Consider the following 12,397-nt stretch of genomic DNA (forward strand, 5'->3'; position numbering starts at 1 on the left):
ACATTGTACACTCAGCTTACATTCAGTACCTGCACATTGTCCACTCAGATTACATTCAGTACCTCCACATTGCCCACTCAGATTACATTCAGTACCTCCACATTGCCCACTCAGATTACATTCAGTACCTGCACATTGCCCACTCAGATAACATTCAGCACCTGCACATTGCCCACTCAGCTTACATTCAGCACCTGCACATTGTACACTCAGCTTACATTCAGTACCTGCACATTGCCCACTCAGATTACATTCAGTACCTCCACATTGCCCACTCAGATTACATTCAGTACCTGCACATTGCCCACTCAGATTACATTCAGTACCTGCACATTGCCCACTCAGATTACATTCAGTACCTCCACATTGTACACTCAGATTACATTCAGTACCTCCACATTGCCCACTCAGATTACATTCAGCACCTGCACATTGCCCACTCAGATTACATTCAGTACCTGCACATTGCCCACTCAGATTACATTCAGTACCTCCACATTTCCCACTCAGATTACATTCAGTACCTCCACATTGCCCACTCAGATTACATTCAGTACCTCCACATTGTCCACTCAGATAACATTCAGTACCTCCACATTGTCCACTCAGATTACATTCAGTACCTCCACATTGTCCACTCAGCTTACATTCAGTACCCGCACATTGTACACTCAGAACTCATTCAGTACCTGCACATTGTCCACTCAGATTACATTCAGCACCTGCACATTGCCCACTCAGATAACATTCAGTACCCGCACATTGCCCACTCAGATAACATTCAGTACCTCCACATTGTCCACTCAGATAACATTCAGCACCTGCACATTGTCCACTCAGATAACATTCAGCACCTGCACATTGCCCACTCAGATAACATTCAGTTCCTGCACATTGTCCACTAGGATAACATTCAGCACCTGCACATTGCCCACTGAGATAACATTCAGTACCTGCACATTGCCCACTCAGATTACATTCAGTACCTGCACATTGTCCACTCAGATAACATTCAGTACCTGCACATTGCCCACTCAGATAACATTCAGCACCTGCACAATGCCCACTCAGATAACATTCAGTACCTCCACATTGCCCACTCAGATAACATTCAGTACCTGCACATTGTCCACTCAGAACTCATTCAGCACCTGCACATTGTCTACTCAGAACTCATTCAGTACCTGCATATTGTACACTCAGAACTCATTCAGCACCTGCACATTGTCCACTCAGATAACATTCAGTACCTGCACATTGCCCACTCAGATAACATTCAGTACCTGCACATTGTCCACTCAGATAACATTCAGCACCTGCACATTGTCCACTCAGATTACATTCAGCACCTGCACATTGTACACTCAGCTTACATTCAGTACCTCCACATTGCCCACTCAGCTTACATTCAGTACCTGCACATTGTCCACTCAGATAACATTCAGTACCTGCACATTGCCCACTCAGATAACATTCAGTACCTGCACATTGTCCACTCAGCTTACATTCAGCACCTGCACATTGCCCACTCAGCTTACATTCAGTACCTGCACATTGTACACTCAGATAACATTCAGTACCTCCACATTGCCCACTCAGATAACATTCAGCACCTGCACATTGCCCACTCAGATTACATTCAGTACCTCCACATTGCCCACTCAGATAACATTCAGTACCTGCACATTGCCCACTCAGATAACATTCAGCACCTGCACATTGCCCACTCAGCTTACATTCAGTACCTGCACATTGTCCACTCAGATTACATTCAGTACCTGCACATTGCCCACTCAGATAACATTCAGTACCTGCACATTGCCCACTCAGCTTACATTCAGTACCTGCACATTGCCCACTCAGATAACATTCAGCACCTGCACATTGTACACTCAGATAACATTCAGCACCTGCACATTGCCCACTCAGATAACATTCAGCACCTGCACATTGTACACTCAGATAACATTCAGTACCTGCACATTGCCCACTCAGCTTACATTCAGTACCTGCACATTGCCCACTCAGATAACATTCAGTACCTGCACATTGTACACTCAGATAACATTCAGCACCTGCACATTGCCCACTCAGATAACATTCAGTACCTCCACATTGTCCACTCAGATTTCATTCAGTACCTGCACATTGTCCACTCAGATAACATTCAGCACCTGCACATTGCCCACTCAGATAACATTCAGTACCTGCACATTGCCCACTCCGATAACATTCAGTACCTGCACATTGCCCACTCCGATAACATTCAGCACCTGCACATTGCCCACTCAGATAACATTCAGCACCTGCACATTGCCCACTCAGATAACATTCAGTACCTGCACATTGTACACTCAGATTACATTCAGCACCTGCACATTGCCCACTCAGATTACATTCAGTACCTCCACATTGTCCACTCAGATTTCATTCAGTACTTGCACATTGTCCACTCAGATAACATTCAGCACCTGCACATTGCCCACTCAGATAACATTCAGTACCTGCACATTGCCCACTCAGATAACATTCAGTACCTCCACATTGTCCACTCAGCTTACATTCAGTACCTGCACATTGTCCACTCAGATAACATTCAGTACCTGCACATTGTACACTCAGCTTACCTTCAGCACCTGCACATTGCCCACTCAGCTTACATTCAGTACCTGCACATTGTCCACTCAGATTACATTCAGTACCTGCACATTGCCCACTCAGATAACATTCAGTACCTGCACATTGCCCACTCAGCTTACATTCAGTACCTGCACATTGTCCACTCAGCTTACATTCAGCACCTGCACATTGCCCACTCAGATTACATTCAGTACCTGCACATTGTACACTCAGATTACATTCAGCACCTTCACATTGCCCACTCAGATTACATTCAGTACCTGCACATTGCCCACTCAGATTACATTCAGTACCTGCACATTGTACACTCAGCTTACATTCAGCACCTGCACATTGCCCACTCAGCTTACATTCAGTACCTGCACATTGTCCACTCAGATTACATTCAGTACCTGCACATTGCCCACTCAGATAACATTCAGTACCTCCACATTGTCCACTCAGCTTACATTCAGTACCTGCACATTGCCCACTCAGATAACATTCAGTACCTCCACATTGCCCACTCAGATAACATTCAGTACCTGCACATTGCCCACTCAGATTACATTCAGTACCTGCACATTGTCCACTCAGATTACATTCAGCACCTGCACATTGCCCACTCAGATAACATTCAGCACCTGCACATTGTCCACTCAGCTTACATTCAGCACCTGCACATTGCCCACTCAGATAACATTCAGTACCTCCACATTGCCCACTCAGATAACATTCAGTACCTGCACGTTGCCCACTCAGCTTACATTCAGTACCTGCACATTGTACACTCAGATTACATTCAGTACCTGCACATTGCCCACTCAGCTTACATTCAGTACCTGCACATTGTACACTCAGATTACATTCAGTACCTCCACATTGCCCACTCAGCTTACATTCAGTACCTGCACATTGTACACTCAGCTTACATTCAGCACCTGCACATTGCCCACTCAGCTTACATTCAGTACCTGCACATTGTACACTCAGATTACATTCAGTACCTCCACATTGCCCACTCAGCTTACATTCAGTACCTGCACATTGTACACTCAGCTTACATTCAGCACCTGCACATTGCCCACTCAGATAACATTCAGTACCTCCACATTGTCCACTCAGATTACATTCAGCACCTGCACATTGCCCACTCAGATAACATTCAGCACCTGCACATTGTCCACTCAGCTTACATTCAGCACCTGCACATTGCCCACTCAGATAACATTCAGTACCTCCACATTGTACACTCAGATTACATTCAGTACCTCCACATTGCCCACTCAGCTTACATTCAGCACCTGCACATTGTACACTCAGCTTACATTCAGCACCTGCACATTGCCCACTCAGATAACATTCAGTACCTCCACATCGTCCACTCAGATTACATTCAGTACCTGCACATTGTCCACTCAGATAACATTCAGTACCTGCACATTGCCCACTCAGATAACATTCAGTACCTCCACATTGCCCACTCAGATAACATTCAGTACCTCCACATTGTCCACTCAGATTACATTCAGTACCTGCACATTTTCCACTCAGATAACATTCAGCACCTGCACATTGCCCACTCAGATAACATTCAGCACCTGCACATTGTCCACTCAGCTTACATTCAGCACCTGCACATTGCCCACTCAGATAACATTCAGTACCCGCACATTGCCCACTCAGATAACATTCAGTACTTGCACATTGCCCACTCAGATAACATTCAGTACCTGCACATTGTACACTCAGATATTATTCAGTACCTGCACATTGCCCACACAGCTTACATTCAGTACTTGCACATTGCCCACTCAGAACTCATTCAGTACCTGCACTAAGCCCATCCAATATATGTACAGTAACGTTAAGTTACCACGCCCTGTTTGCGCAGTATTATCGGGGCAACATAGGCAACATGTCTGTATCAAAGATTGCATATTTCCGTTTAACGTCTAAATATGTGTCCACACAACAGTAACTCATGTGGTACTCGCCACTACACGAGGAGGGGGAGGAGAACACGGTGATACTGGGGTTCTTGAAGAGTCTCGCTCGGTGGCATCGCTTTCACCCTTGTAATATTTACTGGCTGCAGGAGTTGTAAGGAGATTTGATCTGTGATCCCCACGCATACATCACGGCAGTCTTGAGAACATGAGAAATGTTTATCAATACAAACTGCGAAAAGATATAAAAAAACAACACTTTTTTTCATTTCCCGATGTGTTGTTTTATCTGTTGTCAGTATTTATATAAGTCTTAATCTAGCGGGTATAGCCACATGTGTGGACGAAAGCGTCATTACTCTGCTGGATGGGCTAATGTGTTTATTCAGCATGTAAACATTTTGTCCTAATGACGGAGACATTTGGTGGTTATATCTCCCGCTTTCCCATGCAATACTAGGCATGCACTTAACTCACCTAGACACGACACGCTATCAACATAGAAAGGCTGCGACGTTTTTCTTGCACAGGGAAAAAAAAGTGACGCGATGAGTGTGAGAGCGGCGGATATTTATGCACGACTATGGCGGACGACATGTTCTTATCTTCAGCATATCACGTTCGCCTATCTACCCCCACACAATACACTTCAGTCACTATCTACAGTAACGAGCAGCACATGTGTGCTATCACTGAAGACAGACAGACAGTCGACATAGGAATGTCCAGGCCCATTTCCAAACCTTCAAAACCTACTTCATCTGTTAAACAGGATATTATCCATGAGGTTTTTTAGTATTTAGGAACGTACAAGAATTTGAAGGGGATTTGGCATAGATATCGGCCTAATGTATCCACAGAGACGGTGCCTGCAATGACTTTAGGCAGTGTCAGTTGATACATTCCGCTCATGTTGATCGGGCAGTGCACCCAGATCAAGGTAGATAAAGACAGGTAATGCGTAGCGCGAGGTTCTGGGCCACTCCGCTGTCGTAAATCCATATAGTTCTTACTTTTCCACAACCAGGTTATGTTGTCCTGGAAGGAATCCAAATTTTGAAATGGTGGATGAGTTGACTGCAAAGGTATGGAAACTGAACCTGTACAACTGTATTCCTGACTGGGACTGCCCTGTGGCATATTAGCATGGAATCGCATGTTGATTCACCTGGAGAGTCGCCTAGTCCTAGATGTGGCTGATACCAAGGACATTGCCTTGAGCTGATTCACCTAGAGAGTCGCCTAGTCCTAGATGTGGCTGAGACCAAGGACAGTGCCTTGAGCTGATTCACCTAGAGAGTCGCCTAGTCCTAGATGTGGCTGAGACCAAGGACAGTGCCTTGAGTTGATTCACCTGGAGAGTCGCCTAGTCCTAGATGTGGCTGATACCAAGGACATTGCCTTGAGCTGATTCACCTAGAGAGTCGCCTAGTCCTAGATGTGGCTGAGACCAAGGACAGTGCCTTGAGCTGATTCACCTAGAGAGTCGCCTAGTCCTAGATGTGGCTGAGACCAAGGACAGTGCCTTGAGCTGATTCACCTGGAGAGTCGCCTAGTCCTAGATGTGGCTGATACCAAGGACATTGCCTTGAGCTGATTCACCTAGAGAGTCGCCTAGTCCTAGATGTGGCTGAGACCAAGGACAGTGCCTTGAGCTGATTCACCTGGAGAGTCGCCTAGTCCTAGATGTGGCTGAGACCAAGGACAGTGCCTTGAGCTGATTCACCTAGAGAGTCGCCTAGTCCTAGATGTGGCTGAGACCAAGGACAGTGCCTTGAGCTGATTCACCTGGAGAGTCGCCTAGTCCTAGATGTGGCTGAGACCAAGGACAGTGCCTTGAGCTGATTCACCTGGAGAGTTGCCTAGACCTAGATGTGGCTGAGACCAAGGACAGTGCCTTGAGCTGATTCACCTGGAGAGTCGCCTAGTCCTAGATGTGGCTGAGACCAAGGACAGTGCCTTGAGCTGATTCACCTGGAGAGTCGCCTAGTCCTAGATGTGGCTGAGACCAAGGACAGTGCCTTGAGCTGATTCACCTGGAGAGTCGCCTAGTCCTAGATGTGGCTGATACCAAGGACAGTTTACTCGTCAATCCCCACTTTTACTCCATATTGTGTTATACTGAGTGCTGTGTCACTGCATGTTTCTTGATTGTCGGTGTGCATGGAACCATAAACAACTAGTGCATGTAGCAAGAAGTGGAGGATTCGAAATATCACGTGATTATCACGACTGTTCTTTAGAATCGTGGCATATCTCAGAATGCATCAGGGACAAAGAGTGCAAACGTTATTTAAGGTCACGTGCACTCAGTTTTGATTATCAGACACAACATTGAGGTAGTTTCCACCTCCACATACATCTACACACGTCTCTCGTCAACCTGGGACAGCATATCACTACTAGTGACAGACTTGTTTTGTGTACAGCCAAGTCAACATATGACGGTCAACTCACGTTAATCCTTAACAACCGTAGATACGAACTCTAGAGCTGATAAGGGGTGAGAATGGTATTGTTTTATGTCGTATCTTTTGGAGTCTGCAAGAAGGACGATATTTGTGAGACAGATCACGGATATATCGCACTTTTGTTTGTTTGTTTGTTGTTTAACGCCGCACTCAACAATACTCCAGTTCTATGACGGCAGTCTGTAAATATAAGATATGACATCATGAGCATCGATCCACCCATTTGGGATACGATGACATGCGTCAACCAAGTCCACGAACCTGACAGCCCGCTCCCGTTAGTCGCCGCTTACGACAAGCATGGGTTGCTGCAGACCTATACCGCACGTGTGACGCGAGGCAGCAGCAGCAGCAGCAGCAGCAGCAGCAGCAGCAGGACACCAGTGTGTTAGTTTGTCATCACGGCACGCCCACAGCTTGAACAGCACTGCGTTAATAATGTAGATGTTCTCCGATTAGCAGAATGCACGATTTACACCCTTGTGTGCCATTAAAACAAAGGCTGGTGGATGCACTTTAATCTGAATATATTACGACTAAGAGTTCGAATTCATTCGCGTTTTCTAATAGTTCATTTTCATACAGGGTTTGATAAATGTCCACGTCTCGGGACCGAGCCGGGATGCAAAACACTCCCAACCTTGTCACATGTTTGACATTTGCCGGTACAACAAACAAACAGTCGGACAAAGACAGACAGGTTTTCACAACCATAGTGTTTGCATGACGTATAGTTTTTAACCATGATCGTAGTGTTATGAACATGTGATAGAAATGTATAAAAAATGGAATGACAAGATATCAAACTAGCGTTCTAGCATACTTGGATGTAACGAACTCCAGGGGACCACAACCATCAGTTCGTTATATCCGAAGTTCGTTACTCGCGACCATGGTCTACGGTGTTATAAACGTGTTTTACTGTATTTCTGTGATTGGGCACTGAACCCCAGCTCGACCAGGGTTGTAGTAGGTAACACGTGCATACATGTGTATCTCAACCAGAAATCCTGGGCTCATACACAATGGGTGAAAACAATCAACCTTGCCTAACACCGGAATTACATAAAAAGATTTCTTAGAACATTCCAGTCACCACTTCAAAGGCATTTCATTACTTTTCGCTTAGGACAGATGCTCTAGGCACAATGAACGTAAAGCATATATAGCTGTACAACATACCTTAATTAATTGTTTCCTACAAACATAGAACATCCATCAAACAATACGAAGTAAGTTATTTCCCATTACTGATCAACCTCTGCTGGGATGTTTTACACAAAATTCAGTCTACTCGGAGCTATGTCGACTGTCTGGGTCACTTTTACCCCTCGATGCCTTTAAAAACTAATTCTCTATCCAAACATCCATGGGGGAAATGTCAGTTTCAGAAGTATTTTATACTCAGAGTATAGAATACACAGATCATGGAATTCGCTGTCCTGAGTTGCGTCCCTTTGGTTACGCATGGATACGCTGATCATCGGTTCGAAGCCCAGATTCGTGCTGGTTATGATCCCAGTACTCTTATGTTTTTTCGTGGATGTTCCTGGGTCAATGTAGGATTTATTTATACATTAAGCTGACATGCTAGTATAGAACTTAAATACTGTTCAACTCGGCATCAGACCCAACTCATTCATTACTGCTGCTGGTGTTACTGTCCTTCTAAATACTTATCCAGTGTTCATGATTTCATTACGGAATCCCCACACGCTTCAAATGAAACTATTGCTACAGTTCACGTGCTGTGAACATTCGAGGGTAAAGGACATCACCATTTCTTCAGGATTTTCCAGTGACACGACTAATATATGGATTCGGTGGGTAGAAGGTCATTTTACAAAACTATGTTTAGATCTAGTTATGAACTATAGGGCGGAATCTGTTCCACAACCTCAATGAAACTAGTTGTGAAGTCTACAATTGTCCCCCTGCATTTCTGTAATAATCCTGTAATTTAATGCAAGTGCTCACTGTGGGATTCTTTTTGCAATCATACTGTCATTGGGAAACCAAATCAATCTTGACCCTTATCAGCGGCAATGGTCGTAGGTCATTGAATTTACGAATGGATGAAAACGCTTTTTGGATTGATCTTTAAAGAGACGAGCGTAAGTTTCCAGAGTCCTGATCGAACGTTGCTCAAACTACCAGCACATGGACTGACACTCAGTGTTGTTGAATACCTAACTAATGAAGTCATGTACACTAAAACAACACGAATAAACACTGCCGAGTATGGTTTGGCGTGATCTTCGACAGTGTATCAAAACAACTTTGGTTTTGCGTTAACACGCCCCACTACAGGTATATAGATTATGTTTCGCGCAACAAAGTAAAACAAATCGTGTGAGTGAGTTGGGAATAACGCCGCTTTGATCAGTACAGTATTTCAGTTATATCCGGGCGTACCCAAGTATCAGTGAGCAAAACACAGAACCATTACAATACGACTGTGTATTGATGTCACAGGCTCACTTAATAGCACTCTGTTTGGACAACGTGTTATCTTTTAAGAATTATAGCTTCTGAACTACTTCCCTTTTGTACAGTGTTGAGTACATATCGCTGATGAAGTCTGGACTAGTTAACTTGATGTAATCCATGCGTAACAGCGGTCAGTTGTGCCATTGTCTAACACAGCATTTCACATTTAAATTATGACATTTATAGCCTTAATCCATTCCCCCCTCGGCCGTGTCGGTAATCACATCCTAAAGTCCCATGTCCAGGGCAACGTCACTGTCTCTTCGTCTGTCCAAGGTTGTCCTATAGTGTATACACTCTTCAAAAAAAAAAGAAACGCACATGTAGTATGTAGCTCATTGAACCTGACTGTACAAAAATCCGGTATATAGATTGGATATATCTTATTGTAAAATGTTGGTGGCTTGATATTCGACAAACGGTGCGTCAAAACGCAGCCATTGTCGATTTTCAATGTCTTAAACGGCATTGTTTTCACACTTGTTCAAAAATGTTATGGAGGAAAACAGTAAAGCAAAATTCTTGTGCAAGTTATGGCCACTAACTCGTGGTAGTGGCTATAAAAAGGCAAGCATAAGCCAATAGTTTTTCATTCAATTGTGAACATTTTTCAAGTTCGAAAATGCCGAGACTCTGCGCTGCCGATCGGAACATCGTCATAGGACGTATCCAAAGAGGGGATCGCAGGCTTCTGTTGCACCCCACTTCAACGTCCACCACAGCACCATTTGCCCCCTTTGTGACCGATACACACAATTCAATTCCACTGCAGACCGTCCGAGAACCGGACGATCAAGAGTTACCACCCCTGCACAGGATCGCTACATTCGACTGTTCCACCTACGTCATCGCAATGCCACAGCTACGAATACTGCAGGACGCATCCCTGGTTTGAGGAGGATATCGGACCAGACTGTCAGGAACCATCTTCGCGAGGCTGGAATCCGAAACAGAGGACCAGTTATCGTCCCTGTTTGCAACAGATCCATCGACAGCGACGCTTGCGTTGGTGCCATACCTTACAGCCTTGGTATTTGAGAAACTGGAGACGAGTGTGGTTTAGCGATGGATCACGATTTCTTCTTCACCGGCGAGATGGAAGACAATGTGTTTATCGTCGTCGAAATTAGCGTTTTGCCCCACATTGTGTAATGAATTCGACAAATTCGGTGGCGGTAGTGTCATAGAGTGGGGGGCCAAATCCTACACCACGAGATCTGACTTGGTTGTGGTTCAGGGAAATTTGACAGCAAATCGCGACATGAATCAAATTCTTCAACCTCACCCTTTTCCAATCATTGACCGCTAGAGGGATCTGTCTCAAGAGGACAGCGTTCCACCGCACACAGCTCGTATCACGGTAGACTACCAATTTTCATAATGCCAACGTCAACGTCTTGCCCTGGCCGTCGAGATATCCATATCTCAACCCAATCGAACACCTCTGGGATGAACTCGATCAACGTGTACGTCGACGTCAGAACACGCCGCAGATACTCCCACAACTGGCCAACGCGTTACAAGCAGAATGGCGCAGAATTCCGCAGGACAGAATATATACACTTATCCAGGTCAGTGCCGAGGAGATGCAGAGCCGTTATTGCTGCCCGGGGCGGTCAGTGCAACCTTGTGGCCTTATGTGACTTGACAATGGACAGTTTTCAATACCTTTGTACAACGGCAATATAAAATACATTAAATTAAATATATCGACTTTTTTAGGTACAGTAAATTTACTAAAATATACTTGTGCGTTTCTTTTTTTAAAGAGTGTATATATGTTTATATCTTAACTGTTAGTCTGATGTTCCGACTGCACCTCTATGCTCAGCCGCTAGTAGGATATGCATTCTTGCTGGACTGGACTTGTTTCAGTAGAGTTTGAATCACCGCTCGACTTCTTTCTGTTGGTAATTATTTGGGTTTTTTATTACCGACTAAAGGAGTTGGACTTAACTTATTCTTCGTCTTCAATTTGAGCTAATTCCCCCGTCAACATACGCGATGACAGTGCCTGGACAGATATCCGATGGCGGTTTGATACCAGAGTTCTGGTTTAAAGTTACATTATCCTTATATAACTGTAAACTACGCGGACCTGGGGGAGGATGAAGCGCGAGAATTTGGAACGGATTTGATTACTGTTAAAACTTTAGTGAGTCGGTGAAGGGTAACGATTAAAAAAAGTAAATGACACATTATTTAAAGTGCACATAGAGATTGCTTTCTGCCTGGGCTACGCCCGAGACGTCTGGTATAGCGGCCATGTTTCACCTCACTTTAACAGTCTCATTCATTTTCCAATTTTGTGAAAACGACACCAACTCGTTTTCAAATATAAACAATTTTGACATTAATTTTATCTGTCCATCGTAATCTTTAACAAAAATAGGAATAAAGAGGCGTGTTGATCGAATGTCCTTGTATGGAAGCTTCTTTGGGTCGTTAGCATTCGGGAGTCGGAAAGCCTATGTGTTGGTTTCTTTGTTTTGATCTGGTGGTGGTGGTCAGAGCATTCGGCCGGGGACACCTTGGATCATCTGAGGTCAGATAAACACTGAAATGGGGGTGTACATCGGCATGGGCATTGGACAATAGTAACAACATACGTGGTAATGATATTTTATATCATTGATAATGGTTTTGAGTGAGTGAGGGAATGGTTGGGTGGGTGGTTGGGTTTGGTGACGTGTTGGTGGTGATCTGTTGGTTGTGACGCGTTTGTGGTGTGTTGGTGGTGACGTGTTGGTGGTGATCTGTTGGTGGTGACGTGTTAGTGGTGGTGTGTTGGTGGTGACGTGTTGGTGGTGATCTGTTGGTGGTGACGTGTTGGTGGTGATCTGTTGGTGGTGACGTGTTGGTGGTGTG

Source organism: Haliotis cracherodii, unplaced genomic scaffold (assembly GCF_022045235.1).
Source record: "Haliotis cracherodii isolate W230 unplaced genomic scaffold, xgHalCrac1.p SCAF_4, whole genome shotgun sequence".
Lineage (NCBI taxonomy): Eukaryota > Metazoa > Mollusca > Gastropoda > Lepetellida > Haliotidae > Haliotis > Haliotis cracherodii.